This window comes from Mus caroli, unplaced genomic scaffold, assembly GCF_978045245.1.
Source record: "Mus caroli unplaced genomic scaffold, Mus_caroli_1 scaffold_14, whole genome shotgun sequence".
NCBI lineage: Eukaryota > Metazoa > Chordata > Mammalia > Rodentia > Muridae > Mus > Mus caroli.
The window spans coordinates 77,249,360-77,269,555 of NW_028227269.1; the positions used below are offsets into that span (position 1 = coordinate 77,249,360).

At 39.8% G+C, this 20,196-nt stretch overlaps 1 protein-coding gene and 1 non-coding gene across 3 annotated transcripts in view; one reads left to right on the top strand and one right to left on the bottom strand.

Annotated features, from left to right (window-relative positions):
* Window positions 1-8,034: 8,034 nt before the first annotated feature.
* Pals1 (protein associated with LIN7 1, MAGUK p55 family member) overlaps window positions 8,035-20,196 on the top strand; it is an 83,874-nt gene continuing 71,712 nt past the window's right edge. The window contains exon 1 of one of the 2 annotated variants that reach the window (XM_021179063.3): window positions 8,035-8,114. The gene's annotated coding sequence lies outside the window, so the exon portion shown is untranslated. Of the gene's footprint in view, window positions 8,276-20,196 lie in introns of both variants that reach the window. The other variant, XM_021179061.2, reaches the window with a different exon arrangement.
* Window positions 11,872-11,973, bottom strand: LOC147001261 (U6 spliceosomal RNA). Its single transcript, XR_015045318.1, has one exon. It is a non-coding gene; the product is annotated as a U6 spliceosomal RNA (small nuclear RNA).

The following is a 20,196-nucleotide window of genomic DNA, read 5'->3' on the forward strand; positions in this document are numbered from 1 at the left end:
TAGAAGTTTAGTGTGTTTAGATAGAATCTGAAGCCATGAGACCAGATGAAATCATCAAGGGAGTAACTAATCAAGAACATAGTGATGGGACCAGGGATGCAGCTCAATGGTAGAGCAAATCGTCTATACACAAGGCCTTGTCATTTGATCCACAGCAACACAGAGAACATGATACAAACAATAGAGACATATAATGTAGTGTTTGGCCACTGCTCTAAACAACTTACATATATAAATTCACTTAATCTTCACAGTCAGTATAGAAGATACCTATTTTTTTTTCACTTTCATTTTATAAATGAGTAAGTTAAACCCCAGAGAAATAAGTGACTTTCTTCCGACCACATGGCAGACACTACAGCTGTGATTCAAACCCAGAGAGGAGTGAACTGTTTAACGTTAGAACTCTAGGACACCCCAAAAATTACCATCTGAGGAAACAAAAAGTAATAAACAAAGGAGGTGCCAATGAGACAGGAAGAGAAGAACTGTGTTTAAAGAGTGTTGAGAAGTCTTGGTCTTGGCAACAAAAGCAAGAAAAGGAAAGGGCATGGACATGGTTTGGAGAGTATGGCAATCAGATGCAGTACGTGATGCCACTGTGGCTGTAAGGCCTACCACCTTCAGAAATCAGCAGGCAAATATGCTACCCAGCCATGTTCAGGAGATGTTCCTGAATGCCAAGGCTAAGACAAAATACTATCTGGGCTGGGCAAATGAGACACAGATTCAGACATGAGGCTTGTGAAGGAACAAAGTATAAAGCTATTTCAGTATCCAGTTCGTCTTGAAGGTTTTGTTTTGTTTTTTAAATTTATTCAGAGACCTGGGAAGTGAGAGACACTCAGGACTAAATGTGGGGTAATCTTAGCCAAAATGCCCAAAAATGGGGAGAGGAAACTCAGAGTCCACCTACAATAGATAGACAGGGTCTTAAGTGGAGGGACTGGGTTACTAACACACAGACAAAATTTCTGACCTAGAATTATTCCTGTCTAAAAGAACTTCAGGGACAAAATGGTACAGAGACTGAAGAAAAGGTGGTCCAATGACCAGCCCAACTTGGGATCCATCTCATGGGGGTTGGAGGTGGGGCGCACACCTGGCCTGACACTATTACTAATGCTATGATGTGCTTACAGACTGGAGCCTCTGAGAGGCCCTACCAGCAGCTGAGACAGAAACAGATATTTACATCCAGCCATTAGAATGAAATTGGAGACCCCTATGGTTGAACTAGGGGAAGGATTGAAGAAGCTGAAGGGGAGAGTGACCTCATAAGAAGACCAGCAGGCTCAACTAAGTCAGACCCCAGGGAGCTCCCAAAGACTGAGCCACCAACCAAGAGCATGACTGGTCTGAGGCCCCTGGCACAAGTATAGCAGAGGACTGCCTGGTCAGGCCTCAGTGGGAGTAGATGTGCTTAATCCTCTAGAGACTTGAGGCCCTAGGGAAGGGGGAGGCCTGATGAGGAGGAGTACCCTCTTGGAGGCAAGGAGTAGGAAGAATGGGCTGAGGAACTGTGGGAGGGGTACCAACGACTGGAATGTAAAGAAATAAATAAAAAATATTTATTTTATATTTTGATGTTTTGCCTGCATCAGTGTCTGTGGGAGGGTATCAGATCTCCTGGAATTGGAATTACAGAGAGTTGTGAGCTGCCATGTAGGTGCTGGGAATTGATCCCAGGTCCTCTGAAAGAACAATCAGTGCTCTTAACTGTTGAGCCATCTCTCCAGGCCCCCATCTTGAAGATCTTAATAATCAGTTGTAAAATAAATTATAAAATTTCTTTTTTTGGTTTACAAAAGCAAAGAGACAAAAAAAAGATCCCAGAGGAGAAAACGAAAATATTAAGTCTAGATGAAGATACAAACACACCTTTGTCTAACATTAACAAAGTGGCTGGAATTTAAAGCGTTGACAAAGCCTGGCCAAACAGTAGGGTTTGCTTTTGTTGTTGTTACCAGGGAAACTTAAGTTCCCTTTGTAGACTCTTAGCCTTATTTATAAAAGAATTTAGAAACTGACTCAAAGGGAGCTCAAGGAGAATTTTTATTGGAGTTTAAGGGTAAAGCAATGGGTAGGTGGAAATCCTCCACCAGGAGATGGAGGGAAAAGTCCTTGCTTTCAAGGAAGGCATGAAATGAATTTGGTTTCTGAGAAATCAACAAGCTCTCCCAAGCAGGGAAGTGGTCTAGTGAGCTGAGAAAGGCCCCAAAGCATGTGGCCATCCTGTCTTTTGTTGTCCTGCTCCCTTCCTGTTTGTATTTTGTGGCTTTGTTTCACATAAACTCTATTCATAGAGGATGTCAGGCTAAGGAAGGGGCTCCAGTCTTTTCCAGAAAACAGCTTTCTTTCACATACTACTCTTGATGTAGCTTCTTTTGTTTTGCCGCTGCTGGAGATGGGACCTAGAGTCTCACACAAACTAAGAAAGCTCTTAGCCAAACTATCTGGGTATTGTTCTCTCTCTACCTTTCCTAGGCTGGTGTTAATTTCTGGGCTCAGATGATCTCCTTGCCTTGGCTTCTGGAATAGCTGTGACCATAGGCCATATACCACCATGCCAGACACAAAAGCTATTTGAAGCTGTTATGCAATTATATTTCAATCAAAATGAGTTTGAGAATAGAAGATTAAGGCTATATACTACTCAGACCTACACACAGACATCCACATACTAACATGAGCTAAAGTAGTAACTGATATTTTTTGTGAAAATGAAACAAATTTGATTGGGAAATTGATGAGGAAATGATATGTGTAATTTTACAATCTCTTAAGAACAGACTTGGCTTGCTTTTTGAAACTTAGTCATAAGCATATCTTCATCAGATAATTTCTAAGTTCCAAATTTACCTACTACTCTCTAGAACAAAATTTTTTCATGGAACATGCTTTATTTAGCTAAATGTCTCTAGCTTGCTACAGAGCCACTAAGAAATGTATAAATGAAAGTGTTATAAATGACTGAAATCCTAAATATTGAACATCTTATACTGGAGTTAATAAACCCAAGCTTCGATTTCCTTTATACATGCCATTCCAATTTAGACAAATGGCTTATATTGACTGTGTCCCACCTAAAGGGCCATGGAATAAAAGTTTGGTTCTCAGCTTTTTGGCACAATTAAGAGATGACTGAATCATGAAGGTGGTAGGTTTTGAGCTAAGGGCTAATCTAAGGCCACACCTACTTGCAGTAGCCTTTTTTTTACACCCACTCTAAGGGAAATAGCAGACTCCCTATCTCTCACTAACAGACTCCACAGGTACCTTGATTGCAAGATAAAAGCAAATGTCCTGATTCAATTCCCACTTCCATAAAGACTTTTAAAGGCTCAGGCTGCTAGACATCAGAGGACTTAGGTATAGTGGGTATACTTTAACTAAATGTGCCCTCCCCCACTTCCCTTACATCCTCAGAGCCTTTAATTCCCTCCTTGGAATGCAGGAGCCCTCTCCTTCCAACCACCACAGAATGAAGACAGTATAACTGCAAGCAGTACTATGAAACATCCCCCTTCCTTGGAGACCTATAAGAAAGGACCCCCCATTGTGTTGCATGTTGTTGTACCTGAACTTTTCATGTTATCTACCTATGACTGGCTTGGAGACTGACTTCTGGGAGACCTTGTCATGTTGTCTGTCAATAGCATTAATAGCTTTTCTAATAACTCTCTTACCCAAAAGAAAAGTCTGCCTCAGTGTCCCTCTCAAATCCCAACCCTGAGAGGATGGCAACTTCATCAATAGATTGATTATGCATCAAAAGAACATCACGGGTGAATTATTAGTAGATAGGGAGAATCTACTAGAATCCTAGTTGGAAGAAGTTGGCCACTGTGCATAACCTTCGAAGAGTTCCCTTGTTCCCAGAGTATCCCTTGCACTCTTTCTCTTGCTCTGCCTCTTGTCATCTGTGACCTGAGCTGCTTTGCCACACTACGTGTTCCTGCACCCATGAGTATGGGCCACAGAGCAAGGGTGATAAGTACCCATGGACTGAACCTTGAGCCCAACTAGGCCTTTCTCTGTGTTTCTCGGTTATTATAATACAGTGCTGAAAAGTGACTAATGCAGTCTGTTTTTTAATTTTAAATTTAATTAAAATTTTAATTTATGAAAATGGCATATATTTGTGATGTTTAACATGTTTTCAAATGTGTGTATATTTGAAGAAGGGCCAAACTGATCTAATTAACTTTTCTTAATATGCTTAGTTTTTGTGGTAAGAACCTTAAAATTTACTCTGTTTTTCAAGTATGCCATACATGATTAAGGATAGTCACTATTTTGTGCAACAGAGCTCTTAAACTTATTTCTCCAATCAATCAAATTTTGTAGCCTTTAATAAAAATCTCAACTCCTATTTTCCCATTATTGTAGTATTCTGACTAGTTTATTCTTTGTCTTCACCCTTACCTCCAATTAGCTAGTAAAGGTCCTCTTGCCATGAACTTTATCTTTCTTTGATTCTTTAATTTCATTTTCCATACTTTTTTACTGTTTGTATTTACCTTGTCCCTTTATTGTGAATTCCTCCAGGACAGAGTCTGTCAGCTGTTTCAACTCCTATAGCACAATGCTATTCTGAATGAGTTGATGCTAATCACAGACAGTAGAACTTTCCATTCTACATGATAGCAACTACTTAATAGTTTTAGCTCAGAAACAAATTTGTTGTTTTATAACTTCTGTCTCATTCAGTTTCTGCTTCTGCAATTACATACTGTATTACATATTATAGCTCACAATCAAAAATAAGTAAGCAAAAGCCAGGCATGGTAGCACAAGCCTATAATTATAGTAGTAGGAAGGCTAAGAATTGCAGGTTCAAGGCCAGCCATGACTATATATTGAGAACCTATTTCAGAAAAAAAAAATGCTTAGGCAACTAACTCAGTTATGAAAAACTCTTTTATAATCTCCATGGTTAAAGATTTCAAAGTTAATGATAAATAGTATTGCCTTGAAATTTGAGATTTTTAGAGTTTAGACTTCTTACAGTGCCTAAAATACAACGCTAATGTGTTCCCCCAAATTTAAAGCAGCATGGCATTTTACTACTTTAATACATCGGTGGGTGATATAAGCAGATATCAAGACACAGAAGGAGGAAGAATGTGCCCTATGGTTGTTCTTTTTCTTACAGTTGGTTTTACAGTTTGGCTTTCTCTATTCATCCAAAATGTTTAGTTACAAATCAGCCAGGGTGACTCAGCAGGTGGACTGCTTTCTGACAAGGACGAACAGTTAGTTCTTCAAACAGGAGGTTTTAAAATAAATTACTGATTACTATTTTATTCCACTTTGGGATGAATGTTATATTGTCTTAACTCCCGTACTATCCATGTTAGACTCCATTTGCAGAAGCTCCCAGTCATAAAATCAGAAACAAAAGCCCTCTTAAGTTACAATTGAGAAAATTTAAGTCCAGGAAGGCTTGTTGCACATCCACATAATAGCACTCTCATCCTTTGCCTGCAGTTTTTATACTTTCTGCTCTTTCAGGTACCCATTTTTGCATACAAGGCCAGTAATTAGTGTGATATTGGGGTTCTGGAAAAGGTTCTATTTACCAAAGAACAGGTTTCATATTTGCCACAATCTTCTCTTTTTAAAAATAAAAAGTATATATCCTATACTTAGGATATAAAATAATAAAAATTTCCTGTACTTTATAAAGGAATCTCCCATATTTCCAGAGTAGCAGCTGCCCCATTGCTTCACACTAATAGTGATTGATCATTTTATCAGAGTGGAGCCTCCAAGAGGGAAGCCTAAGCAACTGGGGATGCAAGGCAAGGTAGTTACCAAGCAGGGGTGTTCATTAGGGAAGAAATGTTTTGGAAAGCTGTCTGGATGGGGCTATTGGAAGGTATGAAGAGAAATGCTTTCTAGGACCTGGAAAGATAAGTGTTAAGAGTGTTTGGTGCTCTTGAGGAGGACATGGGTTCAGTTCCTAGCACCCAAATGGTGGATTATAATTGTCTGCAGTCTGAGTCTCGAGGAATCCAGAGATCTCTGCCTCACCAAACACCAGGAAATAGGTAAATCACACACATAAATGCAGGCAAATACTCATATACACAAAATAAAAAACAAATACATCTTTTAAAAAAGAACACCCTCCCACCCTTTGGCTATATCTGTAAACATCTTTTGTCACTTTTGGAAAGGGAGATGTGCCTGGAATCTAAGAGACAGAAACTATTTTGTCAAACACACTACCATGCACAGAACAGTCCTCACAACAAGAGTAAGCTAGCTTTATGCCAACATTTCCAAAAAGGGGGTGGGATGGGGGAACCACTTTTTAAAAAAGGAACTAGAGTACTTGTTACCTAATGTCTTATGTATTAAAAAAAAAAAGGTAGAAAGGAATGTCAACACTCACTAACCTTTTGTGTGTGGCTAACAGTGCCTAGGAATTCTGGAGACAATCCACTTGCAGTCCACAAATTCTCACTTCTTTTTTTTTTTTTTTTTTTTTTTTATATATTTTTATTACATAATTTCCTCAATTACATTTCCAATACTATCCCAAAAGTCCCCCATAGCGCCCCCCACTTCCCTACCCACCCATTCCCATTCTTTTGGCCCTGGCATTCCCCTATATTGGGGCATATAAAGTTTGCAAGTCCAATGGGCCTCTCTTTCCATTGATGGCCGACTAGGCCATCTTTCAATACATATGCAGCTAGAGACAAGAGCTCCAGGGTTCCGGTTAGTACATCATGTTGTTCCAACAATAGGGTTGCAGATCCCTTTAGCTCCTTGGGTACTTTCTCTAGCTTCTCCATTGGGAGCCCTGTGATACATCCAAATTCTCACTTCTTTGTGAAGATGAACTAAGCAGACAGTTCAGTTACATATATTTGGAAGTTGTCCATCTGTACTCAAAGTCCACTGAGGTATGTTTGACAGAAGGAAAGAGGTCTTTAGTGGTATGTAAAAAAGTCCTGTCCTTGGCTCTGTCTTACTAACACCAATAAACAACGTTGAGTACTTAATAAAATGTCAGTAAGATTTGAAGTTGATGATCCAGGAAGAGTAGGATTTCGCCCCCCCCCTCCAAAAAAAAAAAAAAAAAAGTTGTGCTTACTTCAGAGGGCATAGTGTTCCTTGGGGACACTAACAACCCATAAGAGGAAAAGGGTAGGTAGGAGCCTGGGTATATTGGGAATGGTGCTTAAAAACCACGGTGGGAGGAAATAAAGACATGATTAATTGCATATACAAAGGCACAGAGGGACAGTTGTCTACGACATGTGCCCCTGGAGAAAGCTCAACAGGCTGAAGCAATGGATTTAGGTCCAGCAGAAGAGATTTCTATATAGAACATATTTCTGTTTGCTCCAAATCCAGTTCCTCGCGCACACTTTCATTAGCCCTTTCCGTGTCCACCCTTCCCAGATGGTGGCATAGGTGTGTCCTGACAGCATATACTCGCGCTGGGACTAGCCTATGTAGCTCCCAATCCTCTCCGGAGAATTCTGTGACAACAACTGTGGCCTTTGACATCCTTCCTGGTTTTCAGAAAGGAGTCGTCTGTGGAATCAGGGAATTGTGTAGAACTTTATACACAACCAGGTGTTGGCGTCACGGTTGTTTTTAGCATTAGCATTTTTGATGTGCCTGACAGGACAACAGGAGTCTCTTCCAAGGGAATCGGATTTTCCTCAGGCGATGACCGCTTCCCAGGCCCCAAGAGCCTTAGCAGCTTCCGAGTCCGTCTGAGGGAAGCACGGCGACCCCACACAGAGGCGAGGAGGTGGGCTGTGGCGGCGAAGCGACTCAGCGGTTGGAATGAACGCTTCGCAGTTCGAGGCGGGCGAGTGCGCGCGGCCGAGCCCCCGGGAGGCGGGGGAGGGGGAAGAGCGGACCAATCAGCGGGTCCTCTCCCCACGCGCGCTCAGGATTGGACGATCCGTTCCAGCCTCTCTCCGGGCCGTGGGCGGGCCGCGCCAGGAACGGCCTGGGATAGGCGCGCCCGCTGCGCCAGCGTCCCAGGGGCGCGTGCGCGGTCTCGCGTCAGCCGCGGGGGCCGGTCTCGCGCGGCCTCGAGGAGGAGTTGCTGGCGACGGCGGCGACGGAGGAGGCTGGCGGTGAGGAGGGGGCGGGGACTGGAGACTCCGAGGTGGGAGGAATCGGGAGTTTCTGGATTCTTTATCCGGTGTTTTGAGGGCCGCCAGACGGGGGGCTGTCGCTTGGGCCGCGTTGAGAAGCGAGGGAGGAAGAGAGGATCGGCCGCTGCCGGGGCTTTGAGGTAAGGGGCGGACCCGCAGCGCCAGGGCTGTGGCGATCTTAATCAACAGGTTCCCGGGAGCGCGGCGGGGGAGGGGCGGCGGGGCTCGCACCCCCTCCCAGACCCGCCGCACCGCAAAGGTCCCCTGGGGAGAGCCCCAGGCTGAGCCCGGCGCCGCGGTGGCAGCCCAACCTTTGTCCCTCGGAGGGACGCTCCCCGCGCGGTGCCGGTTGGTCCCCCGGGCCGGGGGGTGGGTGGGGGGACGCACCTTGGCGCGGTGGCGGGCCACCCCGCCGGACTTGCTGGGGGCACGGTAGGGAGTTGTCTCGCTGCGCCCAGGCCCGGAGTTCGCGAGTCCCTGGGACTCTTCCCTCACCCCACCCCTGGCCGGATCGGGGAACCAGCCTGGGAAACACTTTCCCGTGGAAGACGGAATGCAGCCAGCGTTCCGGTGCCTGAGTCAGCCCCTGGTGTTCTGCTACTCATTGCGTTCTTCGGATAAACAGTTCCTGCTTCCTTGTGACCACTGCTAAAGAGCAGTGCATTCTCAGAACTTAGACGGAGATTGTCCGGTGAACTTTGAAGCCTGTAAATGCTTGGTAGAGCTACTTTCAATGAATGCCGCTCGGAACGATCCTTATTGTAAATTACGTAACTGACCAAGGCTAGCTCTCACCTTCTGTCCAGCTGATTGACACACAGTAATGTGTGTGGAATTTAGATTCGGCCGAAAAGTTTTCCATGACACTTTACTCTAAAATGAATGCAGTACCTACGAGGGTTTTTACTTAGTGTGTTGTGTCTAATTTAGAGTTTCAAGAATTTAAATTCTGAAAGCTAGTGTAGCAAGAATTCTAAAGTTTTGATTTAGCGGATAAGGTGGAAGGTGTTTCTGGTTTTAATAAGGCACTGTCATGTTTTAATGATACGATTCTAATTATCCTTTTTAATTATGCCAGAAATTAATAACTTGTTAACTTTTGCAACAGGAACAAATTATGTGATGTGCTGGTGTCTTTGAAGTATAGGTATTGGTGGGAATGAACACTAACTATCCTTTCTTGACGATGAGCTGTTTCTATAGTATTTCTGTGGACACGACTTCTTGTTTTAAAGGTCATTCTAAACTGTTGTAGCAGGCTTACATTAAAATTTAAAGAGCTTTATAAGTAAAAAAGACAAAGATATCAAAAGAGATTCATAATCTTTTTTTGGGGGGGGGGTTTCAAGACAGGGTTTCTCTGTATAGCCCTGGATATCCTGGAACTCACTTTGTAGACCAGGCTGGCCTCAAACTCAGAAATCCGCCTGCCTCTGCCTCCTGAGTGCTGGGATTAAAGGCGTGTGCCACCACTCCCAGCGATTCATAATCTTTTAAAAATTGAGTAAATTTGCCACGAATGACTAAAAGTCATCACCTTGAATTTGACAAATAATGGTGGAGTCCTTAGTGATTTTATACACACACACACGCATATATATAATGTTAAAATAGATGAGAGACTTAATATAATTCTACCTAAGGGTCATCCAAAGTGGTACAGTGACTTAGCTATGCATGTCGACTTCGGAATTGTAATTTTTTTGAAAAAAGATTTTATTTATATGTGCATGGGGTGGGATATTGACACATATGTGCACGTGCCAGTGGCAGCTGAAGGCATTGAATTCCCCTAGAACTAGAGTTACAGGCTCTCGGGGACCACCCATTGTGGGTGCTGGGAGCTTAACTTGGTTCCTCCGCAAGAGCTCTTTAATGCTGAGCCCTCCATCTAGCTACTGTATTGTGGTCTGATTAAAAATCTCAGACTCAGTACCTATATAGTTCCCTACCTATGTAAACAAAAGCCAAATCTGCTTTCTGTCTTGTCATGTCTAAAATATTTCTGTTCTTTGTTTAAGATAACTGTGTAGACCAGAGTTCTGAGCCACTCTTTGGTGTTCTCTTCTGTTGAGGTTTCTCCTGTAATGTGTGCACAGCATGCATTAATAAACTCACATAACTGAGAATAACCTCCTTGAAGTCCTTTGATGGATCATGTATGTTAATCACAAACAAACTACCTTCATATTAACATTTACACTCAAATCGAACTCGTGATCACTGTAGTCTTACAAAGTTAACATACATTTAACTGTCACAATAATCAGACTTTCAAAAATTTAAGATGACAATATTTAGCATATTCTTTTAACTTTTCCACAGGTAAAATTCATGCTTTCTTTTCATATATATTACAGTGTACAATATTTTTGGAAATGTTTTGGGAAAAAATTGTTCTGACTTACATATATTAATGTGACCTATTAATTCTCTGATGTTTTCCTGATTTCGGAGTGTTTATTATACACTTAGTAAATTACACGATCATTAAGTTGGAAGTCATCTTATGTATGTACAGAACATTTTTAGGTCTCAGGGACAAGTTAGGGTTGTAGAAGAGGTGATGAGTGTGAAGGAAATACTTCACACTTGTCTTGGTATTCTACTTGTAGTGGTGTCCTCATTGCACGTGACTGCCCACTTCTCCTTCCTAGCATCTTGCTTGGTATGTAGCCCAAGCTGACCCACACCTGATAATGTAACCTTGACTGGCCCCAAACTCCTCATTCTCTCGCCTTAGACTCCAAAGTACTGGCATTGCAGGCATGTGCCACCACGCCCAGCTCTTTACTAATTGTTAATTAAATCAGTAAGTTACTTTCTCCACATCATATTAATTACTGCCAAGGTTGTATGTCCTGCCCTCCTCACTTCTATCTGTGTTTTTTCCTTTTTTTTTCCCAATAACTACACAATTTATTCCTTTTTGAAGTTTTTTCTTTTTTTTTTTTTTAATACTTCAAACAGTGCTTAATGAATATCCTTCTGTGTGTCTCTGAAAAATGTGTGTTTTCCCCAGATGTATACCACCTGCAAAGGGAACTGTTGACTGCAGTTTGCTGTGCAGTTTTGACTTGATTGGTTGCAGCCAGGTTATCCTTTGAAGGCAAATGATTTTGCCCTGCACTTACTCTATGAGTGGAAGTGTTATCTTTGCCCATGGTTAGCATTGTTAGTTTTAAATTTTTCTGACCATATGGATGAGAAATTAATGTATTTGTTTCCTTTCTTTAGAAGATTAAAATTTTATATATTGGCACAGTCAAGAAACAGAACAGTTCCATGTACTCTCCTTTTTTAAAGTCAGCCTCCCCCCAGACTTTACTCCTAGCAGCTAATGATTTCCCTCCTATAATCTCTCTTTTTAAGACATTATTTAATTGTAACCGTAACAGTATTATCTAGTTTTTCTTGTCATTCATTTGAAGTTTTTAGTTTATTAAATCCTCTGTGAAAGGTATACCTACTGCACACATGTGGAAAGACACACGGAGCCTTTCCTCTTTGGTGAGGGGTTTGAGACACAGACTGTTCAAAGCCCAGCTATGTCTTATTTAAGCTGGAGATTGTCCTTCCTCGTGAGGCTTGCGCACCACCTTGTACACCTGCCTTGTTGGCACCAGCCTTGGCTTTTCAGTCCTCCTCACCTTCTTCCTTGTTTCCTTGCATCCCTTTAAACCATTTTCTTGAGGTCTTTTTCTTCTTACACAGGCAATGTCTTGCAAGTCTGTGTAAAGGTATGAAATACTCCAAGCATTTGCATACCATCCTTGTAGAGGTGCCGTGCTACTCTTTACCTTGCCAGCATTAGTGTATGTGCTGCTTAAGCAAGCACCATCTCTCCTTTTCTTTCATTTAGCATGATACATTTTAGGTTTCATCTTTCCTGAGCACATCCAGTTCCTTCTAGTTTATTGCTGAACACGGTATTCTCTTGTATGAATACCAGCATTTATTTATTCACCAGCATTTGTTTTTAGGCTTTTTGTGATTGTATCAGATAATTTTTTTTTGCCATAAATCTGTGTAAATAAGTTTTTTAGTGTTTTCCCTTCTCTAACTTATGTATTTAAAAATGAAACAAAACAGCAGCAAAATTAAAGCAAAAATCTGTCTTCAGTAGGCAAAATAGTGGCCCTTGAAGATATTCTTATGGTTAGAACTTATGAATATATTTGGTTATGTTTCAGTTTAATCAGGTTGTCAATCAGCGTCTTAGAATATGGAGATTATTCATGTGGGCCTAATTATCACGAGTCTTTAAAAGGAGAGAAAGGAAGGGTGGTATCTGGGGGAAAAAAGATGGCAACAGTAGAAACAGCTTCTAGATGGAGAAAAGAAAGCTGTTTGAAGATGGAAGAGAGGAAGCCCCAAGCAAAGTAGTGTGCTTGATTTTCACAGGTGAAAAACGGTAGGAAATGAATTAGTCTTTGGCACCAGGAGTATGGGGGGCATGGCTCTGATAGGACTTTAATGTTAGCCTAGGGGACCTGTCAGACTTGTGGAATTAAAAATTCTTAAGTATGCGATTCTTTAAAGGCCATTGTGTTTGTGGTACTTTGGAGCACTCTGGAAACCTAGCCCACCAAGTACACTTCAGATCTCTTCAAAGTAGCTGAACCATTTCCATTCCTGCCAGCAATGTGGGAGAGCTCTGTTGTTTTACATCCTTACCAGCACTTGATATAATCAGCCTTTTTCATTTTAGCCATTCTAACAGGCATATAATAGTATGTCATGGTATTTTTAAAATTAAGAGTTCTCTTATAATTAATAATGTTGAATATTGTTTGGTGTGCTTATTTGCATGTACTCTTTGTGAAATAACAAAATGCTTTGCCATTTTTATTTATCATTTATTTTTAAATTTATTTATTTTTAGACAGCGTGTTATTCTGTTTTCCCATGTTTTTGAAGTTTTGCTTTTCCTGCCTCAGCCTCCCCACTAGCAGGGACCATTGAGTGCACCAGCTTACCAGACTTCTGTTTCTTACTGTAGACTTTAGAGAGCCTCAAGCATGTGCTTTACCGCTGAGCTGCACCCCCAGCCCAAGTTTTGATAGTTCTTTATAGTGGTTTTTCTTTTATCAGATAAGTCATTTGCCAAGATTTTTCTCCTAACCTATTAACCTTTTCATCTTCATATCTGTCTTTTGAGGTATTGACATTGTAAACTTTGATGAAGTCCAAATGAGCAATGGTTTATTTTATGGATCTGATCTGCGATATCGTAGCTGAAGAATCTGCCTTACCCAGGCTCATCAAGATCCTTCTTTACTTTTTCCCACAAGTTATATATTTTTATATTTCACACTTAGATTTGTGTTCCATTGCATTCATTTCAATATAAAATGAAAAATACAAGTAGTTTCATTTATTTGTCTTGTTTTTTCATGACACTTGAAAGGACTTCTTGAAATGACGAATGCTTATGTCAAAACAACACAATATTGGTATGTTCTATTAATCTATTTATCTGTCTTTTTACTAATAATACATTGTCTTGATTATTGAATGTCAAACATGCCTTAGCAAACAGTAATGTGAATACTGCAAGTATTCTTTTTCAAATTCACTGTGGTTATCTTAGTTCCATTGATTTCCATGTAATACCTAGAATCAGGTTGTTGAAAGCAACAGAATTACCATATTGTTATTTTGATTGGGGTTGGCTTATCTGTAAATCAACCTGGACTCTTGGTGACTTCGTCTTGTTAATTTTTTAATTTATATTTAATTTTGCAATACTAACAATTGAAACCGAGGTCTTGAGCATCTGGATAACTGCTTAACACTCAACTGTATCCGAGCCTGTGTCTAGTAATTTATAACACAGCATTTCGCCTCATTAATCTTGCTCTTGGTTTTGTTCATGAGAATTTTAAATTTTTCAACAAACAGTTCCTGCATATTATAGGTCTTTATCTAAGTATTTCAGTCTTTATATTCTATTATAAATGGCAAAATGGTAATTAAAATAGTTTCTAATTAATGATTAATATGTGGAAAATCAACTAAATCATATAATAATCTTTATATTTGTTTGTTGTTTTTGTTGTTGTTGTTTTGTTTTGTTTTTTGCATCTCTTGACTCAGGGATCTCATTGTGTAGCCCAAGCTGGTCTTGAACTAAAAAATCCTGCCTCAGTGTCTTAAGTACTGATGATTATAGGCATGTATCATTGTACCCCTCTCCCACCCCCCTTTTTGACGCAATGTTTGTTATCTGGACTGACTTTGAAATGCTGAGCTCAGATGATCTTCCAGCCTCAGTCTCCCAGGTTGCTGAGCCTATTACGTATTTGGTGCCAAATATATGTATGTAATGTATGCCAAATACATATGTAGATGAATGTGTATTTGGCTTGCATATGTGTCTGTGCACCAGTTGTGTTCCTGTAAGGTCAGAAAAGACCATCAGATCCCCTGAAACTGGAGGGATGGACGGTTGGCCAGCATGTGGGTGCTGGGAGCCTGGTTCCTCTGCAAAAGCAGCACAGGTAAATCTTAACTGCTGAGCCATCTCTCCAGCCTCTGATTTTATTTTTCCCCTAGGCTCATTGGCTTTCTCCCCCACCCCCACCCCCAAACAAGTGGTTGATATATTGTGATTTTCTAATTAAAGAGCTGTAATATAAAGAAAAAATATTTTTCATTTAAATCTGAATGCTTTTTTTTATTATTTTGTTTTTTCTTTTTTCTTTCTTTTTTTTTTTAATTTTTTTCAAGACAGGGTTTCTCTGTGTAGCCCTGGCTGTCCTAGAACTCACTCTGTAGACCAGGCTGTCCTGGAACTCACTCTATAGACCAGGCTGGCCTTGAACTCAGAAATCCGCCTGCCTCTGCCTCCCAAGTGCTGGGATTAAAGGCGTGTGCTACCGCTGCCCGGCTCTCTTTCTTTTTTTAAACTTTCACTGGCTAGAATTTCCAGTGGTTTGGAACAGAATAAATGAAAGGATATTCTTTTTTTTTTTTAAAGATTTTATTATTATTATACATAAGTACACTGTAGCTGTCTTCAAACTCACATTATGGATGGTTGTGAGCTACCATGTAGTTGCTGGAATTTGAACTCAGGACCATCGGAAGAGCAGTCATTGCCCTTACCTGCTGAGCCATCCCATCAGCCCTAAAAGGATATTCTTATAAAGTAAGATCATTGCATTTTCACTTTTAAAAAATAGGCCATTTTATGGATCCTTTGAACTAAATGAAACTTGGTATTTCCTAGGTTATTGAAGTAATTTTTTGTCATAAATGTTTGTCAAATTTTGTCATATCTTGTCTGCATCTGTTGAGATGATCATGATTTCTTTTTCCCCTATTAGTCTATTAGCATGATTCATACTAGTTTTTCAGTGTTGAATCAAACTAGTATGCTTTTACGATTATTTTAAACAAAGTCACTTTGGATAGATTATAAATTATGTATAAAATTAGGAGAATTAAGATTCCTTTAACAAGTATGTGTGTTTTGTATGTTAAAATTCCTTTGTGCACATGTGTATTCATGCTTATGTGCATATGTACTAGAGGTCTACCTTTGATGTTCTGTAGTACCTGTCTACCTTGGGTTTTTTTTTTTTTTTTTTTTTTTTTTTTATGAGATTGTATCTCTCAGTGGCCTGGGGCCCAGTGATTAAGCAAGGCTGGTTGGCATCAAGAGATCCCTGAGCCCCAGGGATCTTACCTTTATCTTCTAAGTGAGAGCTAGATTTTTTTTCATGTGGGTTCCGGGAATTGAACTCAAGTTCTCTTGCTTGCACAGCAAGTGCTTTATCAGGTAAGCTGTCCTCTCAGTCCTGGGCTTCAAATTTGCTGATTCAGAATGACGTTTGTAGACTGAAGGACTCTTCTTTAAAATCACAAAGTAATCAAAGAAAATGGTAGATGTATGTATCACTGTAATCAAATATTCTTTACACTGGGTTTATGTGTACATGTTAAAATAGCTTTAGAAATGAATTGTGGTTTTTGTTATTTGCTTGTTTGTTTTTTTTGTTTTGTTGGTTTTTTTTTTTTTTTTTTTTTTTTTTTTATGGGGTAGGGGGTAGTGTTGAGACAGGGTTTCTCTGTGTAGCTCTTGCTGTCCTGTAACTCACTCTGTAGACCAGGCTGTCTTGTTTTAATTTTTTTTTTAATACAGATGTTGATAGAAGCTTAATTCCTATTAAAATCTATATCTCCCAATGGGAAAAAAATTGAGCTGGCATACTCATCCCAGGAGATAGTATTCAGCAGTGAAAAGAAGCAGATTAATACATGGCATAACCCGGATGAATCTGCAGACACTAGTGGGGGATCTCAAGTTACTGTGTGGTTCCACTTACATAATGTACCTGAACTGACAGAATTAAGAATGGATAACAAGGGAGGCAGTGTGGCACACAACTTTAATCCTAGCACTCAGGAGACAGAGGCAGGGATCTCTCTGAGTTTGAGCCTAGCCTGGTTTACAGAGCAAATTCCAGGATAGATGGGGCTACATAGAGAAACCCTGTTTCAAGAAACTAAGAATAAATACATAAATAAAGAAAAATAAAGTTAAAAATGGAAGAACAGATTAGTTGTTAGAGGTTACAGGCCTCCGATAGAATAGGTGTGGTCTTAAAGGGACATGCTAAAGATCTTTGTGAAAATATGGATCTTAACCAACACTATGAGCATGTGGCTGTGATATTGTACTGTAGTTGGAAAGGTTAGCAAAGATTAGGAGCTCTGTGGATTTTCTTACAACTGCATATGAATTTCAAAGTAAAAGTTCTAATTAAGGGGGGTGGGAAACAAAGTAAAAAGAAAAAGGTCTAACAACTTATATCTTGAAGATCTAGAATCATGGGGAATGCCTTGGAAGAAATTGTATTCCCTATAAAGAATGAGTCCATCCAAGTAAGAATTTAAGGTTGATGAAGAAATAAATTCAGTTTGCACACTTGACAATTTCTGCAGGTACCAAAAATCCTCTGTTGTAGGTATTGAGTTCTCTTGTTACAAAGGTAGTTGTCCAAATGAACATGACTGTTACAATAAAACTTTATTGTTCATGCATCTCTTGATGACAGGGTTATATTCTGAGTAATGCAGTAGTAATGAGGTACTCTCTCCCAGGTTACATTACAGTCAGGACCAGTACAGTAGTTGTCCCAAGTACAAAGTTGCCTCTTCTCTTTCTTCATTAGCATTACTTAGGCTTTAGCCTGAGAAATGTCAGAGTTCACTTACACAAAAAGGTAGTGATGATATAAACCAGCCAGTGCTTGACTTGATTTCCCTGTCCTTACCGTAGGTCTGTGAATTATTCAGAAGAGAAGGTAGGACAGAACAAAATTATAATTATGCCCCTGTAGACTATGACACAAAGGAACTGAGTTCTGTGTGAGTAGGTTTGAGGAAAAGCTTATGCTGAAGTCATATGTGATACCTCATCGGGCAATCCCAGCACATGGGAGGTTGAGGCAGGAGATTTGCCTTTGAGGCCAGCCTGGGCCACATAGTGCCTTCTGGGACAGCCTGAGCTACAGAATGAGTCTTTTCTCAAAAACCAAACACCGTCCCATACACGTAACAGAGGAAGGGTTTTACCAGGGAGAACATACAAAAGCATATGGGGATCAAATACTCATTTGAAGAACTAAAAGGAAACTGGTATAATTGCAATGCAGAGAAAATTTGAGAAGTATTGGTCTGAAATTTTTTTATTAGATATTTTCTTTGTTTAGATTTCAAATGCTATCCCGAAAGTTCCCTATACACTCCCCCTGCCCTGCTCTCCTATCCCCCCCCTCCTCCTTGGCCCTGGCGGTCCCTGGTACTGGGGCATATAAAGTTTGCAAGACCTAGGGGCCTCTCTTCCCAATGATGGCCGACTAGGCCATCGTCTTCTACATATGCAGCTAGAGACATGAGCTCTGGGGGTACTGGTTAGTTCATATTGTTGTTCCTTGGTCTGAAATTCTTAATTCAGTATATTGGTAAGAAATGTGGAGCTGTTCCTTTAAGACAGTGAATTTTACATGTATAATGAATATATTTTAAGTAGGAGTAGTCTCTAAAATACTGCTTAGAAGTATAGTATAAATAGTAAAAAACATTCTAGTAATATAAATGGTTAAAATTATTAGCATGATATATATGAATGAATGACAGAATCTCACAGTATTGCCCAGGCTAGCCTCAAACTCAGTATCTTCCTACTTCAGCCTCATGAGTTCTGGGATTCAAGGTATGTATGTATAACTGTTTCCAGCTGGTGAGTTTTTATTTTGAACAAAGACAAAGTTATTTAATTCGGAGTTTTTATTTATCGTGAAAACTTAAGAGACTTTAAAACAAAATCCATTCTACTTTATACCAAAATATCTTAGAAGTCACATACATTTGTGGGTTAGTCAGAGTGGATTGCTTGCTTGCTAGTGAGTACATGCAAAAGTGAAGTAAAGTATAAAACAAGTGCTAGATTGTTTGATTTTGAGCTTAATACCTTCATGAAATGTGGGTGAATGGAAAACCCTGCATTCTCATTAAATATATTTTGAGTTGTGAAAAGTTTTCTTTGGTCAAACTACAGAAGACACTTAGTTGTGAATATTAAGATTTCAGTAACTTAGTTGAGCTGTTTAATTTGACAAATTTTTAAAATTTGAGTTTATCAAATATTTAACATAGGATTCTAATATTTGGCCTTCTTGTTTTTTGAGTTTAGGGCTCCTTTTTTAGTTAATCATTTGCTCAAAGACCCTAAACATAAGGCTTTGAGGCCTCTTAGGTTGTTTTGTGACCTCATAAGGTAGGAGAAGATTACTTTCTGTAAATATTTTAAGCTTCATGGGTCATTTTGCCTCTGTCGTAGGTATTCAGTTCTGCTGTTAGAGTACAAAGGTAGTTATCCAAACAACCGTGACTGTGTTCCAATAAAACTTTATGGTTTGTGCATCACTTACTGACACCTGTATGTTCTGAGAAATATGATACATCATTTGTAGTTTTTCATGGTGTGAATGTCACAAAATGTGCTTATACAAACTTAAATGGTGTGGGTCATTACTCTGAGACCTCTGAATATAGTATTTACTGCCTTTTCAGCAGAACATACTTCATCACAGTAAGCCTTTTATATAAGTAGGCGTAGACTCTAAAATAATGATTAGAAGTATAGTATAGATAATAAAAACAATCCAGTGGTGTAATTTGTTGCCATTATCAAGTATACATACTACACATAATTGTACATATTGTACTTTTATATGTAGAAGGTTTTGTTTACATCAACATCAGCATAAATGTGATCCATTATAGTCTTTTGGGATCAATGTCTTAATGTAGTCTGTCTTGACTAGAAAGTCTTTATGCTGTCTATTACTGTACTGTTTAAAAAAAAAAAAGCCTGGCGGTGGTGGCGCATGCCTTTAATCCCAGCACTTGGGAGGCAGAGGCAGGCGGATTTCTGAGTTTGAGGCCAGCCTGGTCTACAGAGTGAGTTCCAGGACAGCCAGGGCTATACAGAGAAACCCTGTCTCGAAAAAACCAAAAAAAAAAAAAAAGTGTCTATATACTGCTGCCATTAGCACGTTCTTTTTTTTTTTTTTTTTTTTAATTACATCTTTTCCTCAATTACATTTCCAATGCTATCCCAAAAGTCCCCCATACCCTCCCCCCTACTTCCCTACCCACCCATTCCCATTTTTTTGGCCCTGGCGTTCCCCTGTACTGGGGCATATAAAGTTTGCATGTCCAATGGGCCTGTCTTTCCAGTGATGGCCGACTAGGCCATCTTTTGATACATATGCAGCTAGAGTCAAGAGCTCCGGGGTATTGGTTAGTTCATGTTACTCTATAACAGTATTCAATAACATTATATATATTCTCTCTTTATAACAAATATATGAGTTTTTACTTTTTTTAGATTTTTAAAAATTTTTTATGTATATGAGTGTTTTGCTTGAATGAATGAATGTATGTATGTATGTGTATATGTGTACCACATGCATGCAGGCCAGAAGTCATCAGATCCCCTGAAGCTGGAGTTACAAGTGGTTTTGAGCCATCATGTGGGTGCTTG